The sequence below is a fragment of the Hyla sarda genome, chromosome 4 (assembly GCF_029499605.1).
Source record: "Hyla sarda isolate aHylSar1 chromosome 4, aHylSar1.hap1, whole genome shotgun sequence".
NCBI lineage: Eukaryota > Metazoa > Chordata > Amphibia > Anura > Hylidae > Hyla > Hyla sarda.
In genome coordinates, this window is record NC_079192.1 from 377,672,309 (window position 1) to 377,688,321 (window position 16,013).

At 45.5% G+C, this 16,013-nt stretch overlaps 1 protein-coding gene across 3 annotated transcripts in view; it reads right to left on the reverse strand.

The window, feature by feature from the left end:
• The window catches only part of G3BP1 (G3BP stress granule assembly factor 1), a 37,580-nt gene that overhangs the window by 21,186 nt on the left and 381 nt on the right, over nucleotides 1-16,013 (reverse strand). The window contains exon 1 of one of the 3 annotated variants that reach the window (XM_056516849.1): nucleotides 2,968-3,125. The exons of the other annotated variants lie outside the window; for them this stretch is intronic. The gene's annotated coding sequence lies outside the window, so the exon portion shown is untranslated. Of the gene's footprint in view, nucleotides 1-2,967; nucleotides 3,126-16,013 lie in introns of those variants that run through there. 3 annotated transcript variants of the gene reach the window in all.

A 16,013-nucleotide genomic window follows, 5' to 3' on the forward strand; every position in this document is an offset into this window, starting at 1 on the left:
CTGAGTGATAAGCTTGTCACCTGCCCCCACTGCAGGACTAAAACTCCCTGCATGCTGATAGTTGTGCGGGCAATTGGCAAGCTTCTTACCTGTCCCTGCCGCACAACTACAGCTCCCAGCAAGCCCTTACTGTAAGGAGTTGTAGTCCTGCAGCAGGGCGCAGATGACAAGCTTGCCACTCGGCCGCACATCTCGCCCACTGGGAATTATAGTCATGCAGCGCAGATGTGCGAGCGGGTGACAATAAATGTATTAACCTATTCTTCATGTGTTTTTTTTCTTTCTCATTTCAGATCCATGTATCCTGTGGACTCCTTCGGATTCAGTGGACTACATTAATGACCAGCATTTTTCTTTTTTAATGTTAATAAAATGGTTAACGAAGGGCTTGTGGGGAGTGTTTTTTTGGAACTATTTTTTTTAAACGCGTTTTTTATTTTTTTTATTTACTTGACTTAGTAGGGGAAGCTGTCTAATAGACCGAGTCCATTACTAAGCCGGGCTTAGCTTTAGCCACATAAACAACTAGTGCTAACCACCCAATTATTACCCCAGTACCAAACGACACAGGGGTGCTGGGAAGAGTCGGTACCAATAGAACCGGAGTGTCAAAAATGGCACTCCTGGGCCTAGGCGATAACAGGCTGGTGTTACAATGGCCCTCGCTCACCCTGGTAACGTCAGGCTGTTGCTGCTTGGTTGGTATTTGGCTGAGCATAAAAATAGGGGGGACCCTATGCGTTTTTTTTATTATTTATGCCCAAACAAAAAATAAATAAAATAAAAACATAGGGTTCCCCATATTTTTATTCTTGGCCAGATACCAACCAAGCAGCATGTTACCAGGGTGGGCGAGGGCCATTGTTACTGGCCCTCCTCAGCCTAAATAACGCCAGCCTGTCACCACCTAGGCCCAGAAGCGCCAATTTTGAAGCTCCGGGCCTGTTGATGCCAGCTCTTCCCGGCACCCCTGTGGCGGTGGGAACCAGGATAATAATTGGGGGTTAGCGCTAGATGTTTCTGTGGCTAATGCTAAGCCCAGGCTTAGTAATTGACTGTCTTTAAGATTAAGCTTCCACTACTAAGCCTTTCAAGTAAATAAAAAATAAATAAAAAAACACGCTTAAAAAAAAATGACCCACAAGCCCTCTTTAACCATTTTATTAACATAAAAAAAAAAAATTGATAAGAGTCCCTGCTCCAACACATTTTTGACTAAGTCCCAATTTTATGGATACATACCATCTTCATGTGCCGGACCAGCATTTTCACATCAGTGTCAAGTCCCTGCTTTTAAACATACTATCCATATAAAGTACATAAAGGAGTAGGGAGTCCAGACAAAAGCACCTGTATACCAGCCATGAGATAAGCAGCAATGCTATACACACTGCTGCTTACATTATGGGCTGGATGGATGCAGACCGTCAGAATTGGCCAAACACAAACTACATTGATGGCCAATGGCAGAAAGGGTCCTACCTCTGGTTGTTGCAGAAGTGTACTGTTCCGAGAAGGAAGGGAGCTTGTCCTGATCATCGCATTTGAGCAAAACCACAATGATCGAGGCAACACCTGCCCTTCTCAGAACATGGCACTTCTGCAACAACCAGGAAGCGGAGCGCCGGGGAGCACAAGAGGTAGGACCTTTTCTGATTCCTGGATAACCCCCTTAATGAAAATCATATAGAAGTATTCTTACGTTACCTCTTCTGCATGTAGCTGCTATGTGCACAGATCTCCAGCACAGCCGGACCACACTACCCTGCCATGTAGCAACCACGTGCAGAAGTATAAATATTTATTAAGGGGCATAAATCAGGGACCAGCCAGGAGAAGGAACCAGTGAATCTCAGGCTAGGGAACAACCCGGGTGCAACAAGTGCCAATTTTACATAGAAAAGGATTTTTAGCACTATATCAGGAAGTATGGCACCTAGGAGCTAAACCCCATTTTAATCAGTGTCACCTTCACTACCAGGCAGTAGCTGCAGGTAAGTGCCGGTGATGTTGCTGTCAGGTGGTGATTATCACCTTATAAAAACATTATCCCAGGCATATGCTCCCCAATCATTGTGCAGTCTAAACATGTCTAGCGAGAATTTGCTAATTCGTCGCAGATCAAATCTTTTACTAGGAGGAAATTCTCACAGGACTTACATGTACACAGGACAGGTGCAAACATTTCTGCAACCAATCGGCCTCGTGTGAATTCACCCTAAAAATGATTGCCCCTTGTGTACACAGGCACCAGGAGAGACATGATTGAATATATATATATATATATATATATATATATATATATATATTACAGCATTTAGGTCACACCGGGTCATTTTATTTTTTAACAGATTTATTAGTCAAGAACATTGTTGAGCACAACCTCTGATTTCATGTGTGAACAGGAAGCTGGGATTGTTGTCTATGCCAGCATTCTCCAAGCTGTGGCAAAACTACAACTCCCAGCATGCTCTGACAGCAATGCTATCAGGGCATGCTGGGAGTTTTAGTATCACACTACCGATTCAGAAAGTTAATAAATATATGTTTATATATATTTATTCCTCTATAGCCAATGACATATATAGGAACATGATACAATGTAACTACGTGATCACAAAATAAAACGCTTTAACTGTTAGGACTGTACCAAACGCATTTAGGGGAGACCATAAGGGTGTGAAGAGCCATTCCTTCAAACCACATATCCCCAGCAGGGGAGATTCTAGACGGCGCCTTAGAGAGCTCCTCATGCCCGATTGTATATGGAAGCCGCCATGGCCGTGCGGCTCATGGCTTACGTACTGCGAGGCGCGACGGAGATAATGGCGTAGGCCGCGAGCACCCGACGCGACGCTCAAGGAGAAAGAGGATGCGGCCCGGCGGCCCTAAGCGACGAGAACAAGAAACCGCGTTTGACGTGAACGGAGACTGAAAATAATTTCACGGAACAATGTGAACTCTCACCTGCTGAAGGTCCGGCTTGGGGCGGGCTCTGCGCTCCGGTGCAGCCTTGGTTTATCTCACACAGCGTCGGCACAAGCAACGGCGTGCTCAGCTGCCGGCTACATATAGTAAGTATACAACCTAACCCACTGATCCTCTCTGGCCAATCGCTGAGGGCGAATCTGCAGTTTCAAAAGTCTATTGGGCCTCACGCGTCCGGTGGGCGTGGCGACAACGTGACTGACGTCTAAACTAGCTAATAAGCTTCAAGAATGATTTCCATGAACCGCCACTGCCTCCAGCAGGCAGCCTATAGAAATTAAGGTTATATGAGGAAGGGCGGGACATAGCGCGAGGCCTGTAACAAAAGAAAGAGCTCGGCCGTGGTTGGCGTTGTGGTTTTTCTCATTTACGCTTAGCTAGTGTGGTTGTGGGGAAATACCAGCCCCTGTGAGATTGAGTGGGAAACCCTTAGCGATCATAAAGAGAGGCGGGGAAAGAGAAGGGCTGGCCAATAACAGAGAGAAGGACAGATGATTGACAGGAGAGGGAAAAAAAAAAAAAAAAGATTTTGTCCCATAAAACAGCGGGGTCTCCCCAGTGTGACCACCCACAGGAGGGAGAGAGGGTCTTTAGACTCGGGTCATGAACTAAACCCTGCTGTTTTTTGTATAATTATTCCACGTAGAATATACTGAGGGATAAAGTGTGAAAATACAAAGCTCTAGTCACGTTACCAGTTTTTATTTAGCAATTCCATCATGTGTAAACCGATTGTTATACCTGCCCATAGTCAAAGCCCATACTTAAAACAAGTACAAATAATAAAGATTTTTACATTTCAATGGAGTGTACCCAGTATTAAACATGGCAGGAGCTTCAAGTTATGCCTGTGGACTATACATAAGAATAAAATATACAAAGCATTCCCATGTGTGACAGATCCACACAGAAACCAAATCAGAAACCACAAGAGAAAAAGGCGTATAGATCAAATAACAATAGATTGAAACGTAGGAAACACAGTAGCTCCCACCATCCTTTTTATTTTTATTTTTTATTTTCTGTCCCTGCCTATTGCACACCTATCTCTAACCCCCTCCCTGACGTCACTGATGCCTGCTGGGGGGGGGCCGACTTTTGCCCTTAGTTCACCTATACCAGTGGTCTCCAAACTGCGGCCCTCCAGATGTTGCAAAACTACAACTCCCAGCATGCCCGGACAGCCGAAGGCTGTCCGGGCATGCTGGGAATTGTAGTTTTGCAACATCTGGAGGGCCGCAGTTCGGAGACCACTGACTAGAGATGAGCGAACTTACAGTAAATTCGATTCGTCACGAACTTCTCGGCTCGGCAGTTGATGACTTATCCTGCATAAATTAGTTCAGCTTTCAGGTTCTCCGGTGGGCTGGAAAAAGTGGATACAGTGCTAGAAAAGAGTCTCCTAGGACTGTATCCACCTTTTCCAGTCCACCGGAGCACCTGAAAGCTGAACTAATTTATGCAGGATAAGTCATCAACTGCCGAGCCGAGAAGTTCGTGACGAATCGAATTTACTGTAAGTTCGCTCATCTCTACCACTGACCTATACAGTGTGCATCCAACTGTTTCACCACTGCAACTCCCAGCTTGCCCTGACATCTATTGGCTGTCAGGGCATGCTGGGAGTTGTAGTGGTGAAACAGCTGGAGGCACCCTGTGTTGAAAACAATAAGTTGGGCCATGGCCGCGGCAATACCCCGTTATACCCCCCCCCCCCCCGGTGTTGAAAACCCCGAACCCCGCTCTCCCCAAGACATACCTTAGTGCAGAGTCCTGAGGCAGCAGCGGCGGCGGCATACATGCCGGGAGGCGGGGCCAGCGTGTGAGTCCAGGGAGCCAATGCACTCTCAGCGCTCGCTCCCGCCTGTCTGATTGACAGACAGGGAGCGAGCGAAGGCTGAATGAATTAGGACCGATTGCCCGGCCGGCCATTAGGAGGGAGACCCCTAGTGGCAGATTTTTTTAATTAAAATAAATTATTTTAATAAAAAAAAAAAAAAGTTTTATGGATCTATATTAGAGATATGTTGTAGTACATAAGTAGTACAACATATCAAAAAAATGAACCAGCCTCTGCCACCCGACGTTTCGCTCCAAGGCTTCTTCCGGGGCGTCATGCCCCAGAAGCAGCATTGGAGCGAAACATCGGGTAGTGGAGGCTGGTTCATCCTTGTAGTCGACTTGGTAATTGTTATTATTCTTTGCTTCTATTACCTGGATAATATTTGATTCCCCCTGCCTTGTAGCACCTAATGTTATTACCTGTATTATGCACTTTGCATTCATTGCTGCTATTCAGCCTTTTGGTAAGGATGATGATTGCTGGGAAAATGATATACCCTTGGTGTAGCTATTTACATTGTGGTCACCTCCCATTGCCAGCCTCCATTTCAGTTCAGTTTCCCACCATCTGTACTCTCTGTCTTTATATGTAATTTTACATGTTTTTAAATGTATATGTCTTTTTGAGCACTTAAAGGGGTACTCAGGTGGCAAACTTTTTTTTAATCAACTGGTGTCAGAAAGTTAAACAGATTTGTAAATTACTTCTATTTAAAAATCTTAATCCTTTCAGTACTTTTTAGCTGCTGAATACTACAGAGGAAAATATTTTCTTTTTGGAACACAGTGCTCTCTGCTGACATCTCTGTCCATTTTAAGAACTGTCCAGAGTAGGAGAAAAGCATATGCTGCTCTGGACAGTTCCTAAAAATGGACAGAGATGTCAGAAGAGAGCACTGTGGTCATGAGGTCAGCAGAGAGCTCTGTGTTCCAAAAAGAAAATAATTTCCTCTGTAGTATTCAGCAGCTAATAAGTACTGGAAGGATTAAACATTTTTTATAGAAGTCATTTACAAATCTTTTTAACTTTCTGGCACCAGTTGATTTAAAAATAAAAAAAAAGTTTTCCACTGGAGTAGTCCTTTAAAGCGTACCTGTCATAGTGCAAAAAAAAGTGATATGTTACTCAGGACCCAATCCTGATCATGTGCATATAATTTTTATGTGTCTCGGACCTATACAGTAACCCCCCAACATGCGATGGCCCCGACATATGATAAAATCGACATACGGTGGCCTCTCAGAGGCCATCGCATGTCGATGTCAGCATCAACATACGATGCTTTTATATGTCGGGGCCATCGCATTAGGTGCTATCAGGCAGCGCTAAATTCTTAAGCTGCTGTCGGATAGCAGTTTAAGCATTCCGGGCCGGTTCGCTTACCTATTCCCGCTGCTCCGGGTCCACTTTGCGATCCTCCAGCGTCTTCTGCATCTTCTCCGGGGTCCGGGCCTTGCTTTCCGGCGTCGTTATTACGTCACTACGCACGCCATGCCGGCGCAGCAGCGTAATAACATCACCATAAAGCGAGGCCCGGACCCTGCAGAAGAAGCGGAAGAAGCCGGAGGATCCTGAAGACACCAAAGCAGCGGGACAGCATCGGGAACCCCTGGGACAGCACTGGGAGCGATGAGGACGCGGTCCAGAGCGGCGGGGACAGGTGAGTATAACTTCCTATACTTTACATTGCACGGATCCCCCAACATATGATGGATTCGACAAACGATGGGTCGTTTGCAACGAATTACCATCGTATGTTGAGGGACCACTGTATATCCAGAGATATAAGCATTAATCTGCTGGTGAGTTACTTTTTCATTGTGCAGGCTGGAGGGGGCGTGTCAGTCTGTCTCCCTCACAGGAGCAAGCCTGGGCAGTCAGCCAATCAGTACTCTCTACTCTGTAACCCTTTCCTCTCTGGTTTATGCTGTGTCATGTGTCAGAGGAAGATACTTGGAGCTTGCCTGCAGTAATCAGAAGACATTATGGTGAATTCATAACAGGATAACATTTATAAATATAAGAATAGATCTTTATAAAATTAGTGCAAGGATTTTTTAGATAAAAGTACAGCATTTTTATGAATATATGTTCTATCTGTTTTATCTTCTCCTAGTAAAGCTGGATGCTAATCAGCATAGCTGTCACTATGTGTGTCATTCATCTTTCACAGACTACTGAATGTCTGATCAACTTCTTTGTCATTCAGGAGTCCGAGAAAGCTTTGACTATTTCAGCATGCTGGGAGTTGTAATTTAGTAACAACTGAAGCTGTAGTGTTTGAAAATAACTGTGTTAGAGCAGTGTTGCCTCCAGCTGTTGTAAAACTACAGCTCCCAGCATGTCCACACATCCTTTATCTGTAGTTTTGCATACACAATAGAAATCTTCTATACTGGATACCGGTATACTTTTCGGCCGGTATCCAGTATGCTGTAAAATCTAGACTAGTCTGTCTGGCTAAAAGACAGGTGACCCCTAGTGGCGGCTATTTTGAGCTTGAATTTCAGGAAAAAAAAAAAAAAAAAATTAACAGGTGTATATTGTGAAATGTCATATTATAATGAGTCCTGCAATATATGAAAAGTTTTTAACAATGACAGTGCCTCTTTAAGTTTCAATAAAGCTATTTTTATTTGATCTATACGCCTTTTTCTCTTGTTGTTTATACATAATACAATCTGTTCCAAATTTTACAGTACATTTTTTTTTTTTTTGGGGGGGGGGGGGCAATTTTGAGAAATCAGTACATAAGCAGGGACCGTTGTCAAGGACAAGAGCCTTCTTGGTAGTTACTAAGCAGCAAGGCATAGCATACATTGTTAGTTTGCTGCTCAGTTTACATTCACTGGGCAGGGCACAAAGCTTTCAATCCTTACAGCTTGACTCTCGCCCCATGTGCACAAAGAAAGTGAAGTGATCTCCAGCTTCTTTCAAACGGTTGTTTTATCATTAAAATGCTGTGTACAGTGCAAAGAGTTAAAGTAACGCAAATTAAACTCCAACACGTTTTGAATTGTTATAGTTTTTCATCGTAGCACATCAATTTACAAAGAATATACTTACAAATAGAGATGAGCGAAGTTACAGTGATTCGATTCGTCACGAACTTCTCGGCTCGGCACTTGCTGATTTTATCCTGCATAAATTAGTTCAGCTTTCAGGTGCTTTGGTGGGCAGGAAAAGGTGGATACAGTCCTAGGAGAGAGTCTCCAGCCCACTGGAGCACCTGAAAGCTTAACTAATTTATGCAGGATAAAGTCAGCAACTGCCGAGCTGCAAGGTCCGTGACAAATCAAATCACTGTAACTTCGCTCATCTCTACTTACAAACTTGGTTTTTGTATTTTAAAGGGGTAGTCCAGGCAAAAACATCTTATCCCCTATCCAAAGGATAGGGAATAAGATGTCTGATCGCGGGGGGCATGCTACCGACACCCCCGCGATCTCCCTGCAGCACCCTCATTCTATGCGGGTGCTGAATCTCCAGTTTCGGAAACCCCCGGCCGTCACGCCCCCTCCCATAGACATGAATGGAGGGGCGTGGTGTGACATCACATCCCCAGTCCCGGAAACCCAGAGGTTTCCGACACTGGAGATTCAGCACCCGCATAGAGATCGCGGGGTCTCTGCAGCGGGCCCCCCGCGATCAGACATCTTATCACCTATCTTTTGGATAGGGGATAAAATGTTTTTGCCCGGAATATCCCTTTAAGTATGCTTTTGGTAACTTGATAGTTATGCCCAAGACAAGCCAAGAACTGTAATAGCTCGAAACATGTTGGAGTTTCATTAGTGTTACTTTGCTTCATTATTAAAAAGTTGCACAGTGAAAAAAAAGTAAAAGTAACCCAAATTAAAGCAATACATTTCGAACTATTCCAGCTCTTCGTGAGGGCATAACTATCAAGTGACCAAGAACATACATATACACAAACTCAGTTTCAGTGTCTTTTGTATATAAGTATGTTCAGGGAAACAGTGTCACGATAAGAACTGTAGCAGTTTAAAATGCGTTGTTTCATTTGTGTTATTTTAAAGGAGTACTCCGGAGCGCTGGTACTTAAAAAAAGAGTTTATCTCGTCTGATAACTCTTTCAAAGACCTTTCCAATGATACCTCATTTGTCAAATTTGGCTCAGCCATTCTCTTGTAATTGCCACCTGTAGCAGTAAGCAGCCATGTCATAAAGACTACATTTCCCATGACTCCCTGCGCCAGCTTCCTGTTAGCTGCTGCTGCTCTCTCCCCCCCCCCCCAGGAAATGATAAATTATAATAAAGTAACGCCCACAGCTCCTTCCCTCCTTCCATGTGCCCACTAGCGCAGTGTTTCCCAACCAGGGTGCCTCCAGCTGTTGCAAAACTACAACTCCCAGCATGCCCAGACAGCCGAAGGCTGTCCGGGCATGCTGGGAGTTGTAGTTTTGCAACAGCTGGAGGGTCGATAGCTGGGAGACCACTGTCTTACACATGTATCCATGTTACAGCAGGGCTATAGAGTTTGGGGTGACCCCACAAAGCTGCTTCACTACAGACTCCCTAAAGTTAAAGGGGCTCCCCCATTACAACACACACTATACATAATGCATTCCTGGAAACAGTGCCCATGCTGCCCCCAGTTCTGCAAAGTAACTCACTGCTCCTTGCACTGGGCACCCCAACCCCAGAGAGTAGTGCCCCCCAGGGTCCGGCTGTGCCCCCTCCTCACCTGGCACACCTGCCCCTTCTCCCCTGCAGGGGGCTCCTCTCTCTCCCACTCACACACAACTAGTGAAAGTTTTGCCGGTGGCCGAGCATGCTGCCAGTGCCGCCCTCCCCCAGTCTGAAGTGTCACTCACCCCGGAGTGAGGGATGATGCCCGCCGCTCTGCCCTGCTGTCACCGCCGCCTCCACCGTCCTCCTCCTCCCGGACCCCGAGTCCGCGCAGCTGTAATGCCAGAGAACACACAGGCGCGCCCCTGAGACCTGAGGCTTCCGGGCCGGGTGGGGCGGATCATATACTGGGGGAGAGGGCGAGATCAGCGGCTAAAGGGAGGCACAGGGTATAGGGAGAGCAGGGGGTGCTGGAGCAGTGTACAGTGTATATAGTACTCGAGGAACAGTATATAGAAGTACATTCTATGTAGCGCAGGCGCAGCACTACGCATATAGCGTAGGGCTAACGTAGGCAGCAATAGGAGCCTAGCATTAGCCCTACGCTATTTGCGTAGTACTGCGCATGCGCAGAATAAATTTACTTTGGGGGAGTAGCCGACTCCGGGATGGGAGGCCGGCGCAGCCCGCAGAGACTCATGGGAGCGATGAGTCACCGGGCGAAGATGGCGGCGGATCAAGAAGAAATACAGGTCGAGCGTCATCAGAAGACCCAGCTTCTGGCCGGAGAGAAAAGCGAGGAGTAGACCGGGAAGACGACCATATGGAAAACGTGAGTATATTAGAATGTTATATAACTTTGCCTCATGCTACAATTCCCCCTTAAAGGAGTAGTCCAGTGGTGAAAAACTTATCCCCTATCCTAAGGATAGGGGATAAGTTTGAGATCGCAGGGGGTCCGACCGCTGGGGCCCCCTGCGATCTCTCTGTACGGGGCCCCGGCTCTCCGCCGAGATAGCGGGTGTCGACCCCCGCACGAGGCGGCGGCCGACACGCCCCCTCAATACATCTCTATGGCAGAGCCGGAGATTGCCGAAGGCAGCGCTTCGGCTCTGCCATAGAGTTGTATTGAGGGGGCGTGTCAGCCGCCGCCTCGTGCGGAGGTCGACACGCCCCCTTCCCGCGGGCTGTCGGGGCTCCGTACAGGAGATCGCAGGGGGCCCCAGCGGTCGGACCCCCCGCGATCTGCAACTTATCCCCTATCCTTAGGATAGGGGATAAGTTGCTCACCACTGAATCACCACTGGACTACTCCTTTAAAAGGTTAGCTCCGGAGTACTCCTTTAACTTTGTGAACTGTACAGCTTTTTAATGATCAAGCAACAAAGAAACGCAAATGAAACACCAATGTGTTTTGAACTCTTACAGTTCTTAGTCATGACATAAAGTTACCAAATCAAGCTACAAAGAACATACAAAATACACAAACAGATTTTGTGTGTCTTTTGTATTTATGTATATTCTTGGTAAATTGATAGATATGCCATGAATTAAGAACTGTAACTGTGCTAAACCAGGGATGTGGAATTCTTATCGCCCGACGCCTGGGACAGGCAAGCAGGGCCGGACCTGACAAGCGTGGGGGCACTCAGCAGTCTGTATGGAGGGGCTCCCGACTCGTGCCCGCTCCATACTCTGCAGCCCCTGGCTGTTCTCAGTAGCCGGGGGCCACCGCTAATAGCCACCATGCGGCAATTGCCGCAGCTGGCTATTAACCCTTTAGATTGCCGCTGTCAAAGCGGACAGCTGCATCTAAACGGACATGTGAATGCTCCATGGTGGGCTAATGGGGTGGACCCCCCCTCTGCAGCGTGATCGTGGGGGCCATCCACTATAGAGGTAGCCGGAGGGCTTACTTCTGTTCCCTGGTGTCCCGGCTCTGTCATTGATAGAGTCTGGCTGGACTAGGCTCTATCAATGGCTTGCAGAGCACACAGATCAATGGAGTTCAATATAACTCTATTGATCTGTATGAGGAATCTAATGATTCCTCCTAAAAGTCTAACAAAGTAAAAAAAAAAAAAAGTTTTAATAAAAAAGTTAAGACACACATTAACCCCTTCCATGGTTAAAAGCTCAAATCAACCCCTTTTCCTATATAAAAACATGTAAACATAATAGAAACAAACATATTTAGTATCGCTGCATGCGTAATTGTACAAACTCCTAAAATATAACATTATGTATCCCATACGGTAAATTATATAAACGTAAAAAAAAATACCAAACCACAGAATTGCAATTTTTATAATATCCCAGAAAAAAATAGTTAAAAAGCGATTAAAAAGTCAGTTAAAGCGCCCGCATTATCAGCAAGGTAATTGCCAATACCGATAACTTAGAAAATCGTGAATATCGGCCAAAATGATAATCAGTCGATCCTAATTATTATTTTATTTTTTAACACATGTTCATTTAAATAAAAAATTAAAAATTAAAAAACGCCATGTGGGTTTAGCATTGCCATTTTGTTCTGGCTTCTCCTCCCCCCCCCCCCCCCCATTTGAAATACTTCACTCACATGATTAAAGAATCACATGACTTGTCAGGATCGAAACACAGGGATAAAAAATAAATAAATAAACACCAAGACTAAAACTATTTTTGAAAAAAGTCTCCCCCCAAAAACTGCATCTTGGCAGTGCAAAATGACAGGGCAGGTTTTTTTGTTCAAGTAATAAAAAAAATAAAATAAAAAAAAGTCAGAAAATAAACATATGTGGTATCGCCGCGTGCGGAAATGTCCGAACTATAAAAATATATCAATTAAAGCGCATGGTCAATGGCGTATATGCAAAAAAATTCAAAATAGCGTATTTTTGATCACTTTTTATAAATTTTTAAACGGATCAATTTATGTGGGTGGCAGGAAACTAAACATGTAGATGACAATAATAAAAATGTAGAAAGTGTCCATTTAAAACTTTCATGAGTTTTCAGCCCCCCAGACTACTACAATGTTGTTACAGATGTCCATAACGTGAGTGTAACCATACCTTTATCGCTTTTCCTCCTTTTATAAAATACATTTATCCAGCGGTCAGACACAGACGCCTAGGCGTGGCTTGGGGCTCGCAAAGCCCTGCCGCCGCCAGGCCTATCCTCTTTCAGCGCTGGGATTGTTGTGTAGTAAGACACAGCGCATGCCCCTCTCCTGATGTGCGCACACCCCCGCCCTGCATTGACAGAGCTCCCGCTGCCTATCCGCTCACTGCGCTGGTATAGTACTAGAGGAAGGGAGGGCGCATGCGCTGCGTCTTACTACACAGCAGTCCCAGAGCTGAAAGGAGAGGATAGGCGTGGGGGCGGCGGGGCTTTGCCAACTGTGCCTGACCACTGGATTAATGTAGTCAGGGGGGCTGAAAACTGATGACAGTTGCGCTTTAAAAGGTACCTTTCATCAAAAAAACTATTGATATATTATAGATTAATGTATGCAGAATAACTTTCCAATAGCATGTTATTTAAAAATATGCTTCTTTCTATTTAATTTTCCACTTTGACAAAATGACCACTAGGGGCCTCCCTACCAGTCCTTTTTTTTTTATTTTTTTTATTTATTTTTTATTTTTTTTATAGATTTCAGACTTATGCTGGAGTCCTAAATCTCAGACTGCAGCCGGGACACAGACAAACCCAGCACTGCTCACTGCCAGGGAGTTTGTCTGTGTCCCGGCTGCAGTCTGAGATTTAGGACTCCAGCATTTATGGGAAAAGGGGGGTGATTCAAACTTTTATTAGGGAAGGGGTTAAATGATCTTTATTAACACTTTTTTTTACATTTTTTTTTGCAGTGTTATAGGTCCCATAGGGACCTATAACACTGCACACACTGATTTCCTATGCTGATCACTGGTGTGTATTAACATGCCTGTGATCAGTGTTCTCGGCGCTTGACTGCTCCTGCCTGGATCTCAGGCACGGAGCAGTCATTCGTCGATCGGACACCGAGGAGGCAGGTAAGGGCCTCCCGGTGTCCTGCCAGCTGTTCGGGACGCCGCGATTTCACCGCGGCGGTCCCGAACAGCCCGACTGACTAGCTGGGATACTTTCACTTTCGCTTTAGAAGCGGTGGTCAGCTTTGACCGCCGCTTCTAAAGGGTTAATACCGCACATCGCCGCGATCGGTGATGTGTGGTATTAACCGCGGGTCCCGGACGTTGATGAGCGCCGGGATCGACGCGATGTGATGCGGGGTCGCAGCGCGACCCCGTTTCATATCGCGCGAGCTGGCGCAGGACGTATATTTACGTTAAAGGGTTAAAGCCCAGGCAGAATAAAGAATGTAATGTTGGATAAACCCTTTAATGGGTGGTCAGGGTGCCTAGAACGGTGCCACCACCTGTGACCAGCAGTGTGGAGATGCACGCTAGAGCTCAGAATCAAAGATGGCGCACACACTCTGTGCTGGCTGCCTCCTCTGCTTTTCAAACACAGAAGAAGAAGATGCAGCCAGCTCTTCCAGAGGGGGTGGCTACAAACTCTGAAATGTATCTGGACCTTGTGGGTCATGTAAAACAATGTGGTGGGCCGAATTCCTCCTGTGGGCCTTGAGTTTGACACATATAGCTTACATGGTATTGTGAGTCCAGAATAAATAAATGGATGCTGTCATCCTTGCTAGGTCAGGAGAGGTTTCTGTTCACTTATAACAAGCAGACACCTTAAAGGGATTATCCAGGAATATAAAAACAGAGCTTCCTTATAAAAAAATAAAATAAATAAACGCTCCCTGTCTGTCTCCAGGTTGGGTGTGGTTCTGCAGCTCAGTTCCATTGAAGTGAATGGAGCCAAGTTGTAATACCACACCCAACCTGGGGACAGACTTGGAACTGTTTTTGAAAGAAATTAGCTGTTTTTCTATGCCTGGATAACTCATTTAAACCTGCTTAAACAAACAGTATAATAGAAAGTTATAGAGGTTTTTACGATACAGTTAACAGAGCTCAGCCTTCCCCTTAACCGGTGGAATGACCTCTGGACAGGTCACAAAGCATGTCAAGAAACCTCCCATTTGAATGGGGTCTGCTCCAGTCTATTGTGCCTATGTTTATGGCATTATCGGATTATCGGCAAGGTAATTGCCGATACCGATAACGCCCAAAATCGTGAATATCGGCCAAACCGATAATCGGTCGATCCCTAGTATGTAGCTCTGCTTAATAAACAGATCAGCACATTACTGGCTTCCTATCAGCTTGTCTGTGCATTCATTAATGTAGCTTCTCATTAGCTTATCCTAATTTGGACCCTCACAGGTGACCTGCAAGGGGATGTTTATCATGATCACTAGAGATGAGTGAACTTACAGTAAATTCGATTCGTCACGAACTTCTCGGCACGGCAGTTGATGTCTTATCCTGCATAAATTAGTTCAGCTTTCAGGTGTTCCGGTGGGCTAGAAAAGGTGGATACAGTCCTAGGAGACTCTTTCTTAGGACTGTATCCACCTTTTCCAGCCCACCGGAGCACCGGAAAGCTGAACTAATTTATGCAGGATAAGACATCAACTGCCGAGCCGAGAAGTTCGTGACGAATCGAATTTACTGTAAGTTCGCTCATCTCTAATGATCACAACCCTAACAGGTCTATACATATATAATACACATTTAATGTATTTATTTGCATAGTGATATAAAGAGGACATATATGTGCCACTGGCATGTACAGTGGTCCCTCAAGTTACAATATTAATTGGTTCCAGGACGACCATTGTATGTTGAGACCATAACTCTACGGAAACCTGGTAATTGGTTCTGAAGCTATCAAAATGTCATCCAAAAATAGGAAAAAGTGAGGATCAAAGAAAAATAAGTAGATAACTAATATAGATAAAGCAAATCCTTACATATAAAAGTAATAAAGATCTGCTGGGAGCTGTAAATCACTGTCTGTGTCAGTGTTTCCCAACCAGGGTGCCTCCAGCTGTTGCAAAACGACAACTCCCAGCATGCCCGGACAGCCGAAGGCTGTCCGGGCATGCTGGGAGTTGTCGTTTTGCAACAGCTGGAGGCACCCTCTTTGTGAAACACTGGTCTATGTAGAGGACAGAAGCTTCTTTGGGGTCCTGTACAGAAATGGAGCCACCCTCACCTGGTGTCCAAAGGAGCAGCTAACCCTGGTACAGGTAAAGAGTACAGAACATGTAATACCTCCCTGTACTGTAGGGGGCGCTACCAGACACCAGTCAGTGCATACACTTTAGGAATACAGGTGTTTTACGATTGGTCGGTTCTTCCGGCCATTGACACAGTTTCACAGATCTGGACTGTCTGTAGCATTGTATGTTGAGTCTGGTTTCAAGTAACAATGGTCCAGAAATGACCATTGTATGTTGAAACTATTGTATGTTGAGGCCATTGTAAGTTGAGGGATCACTGTAATTATATGGTCTGTGCTCCAGTTATGACAGCTACCTCCGCACTCCCCTATAGCTGCCCCCTGACTGCCCCTCGTCCTCTTATGTTACAGGGGTCCACAACATTCACGTCATTGTCCCGTAAGTTCCAGACACCGAGGCTTGTTTCT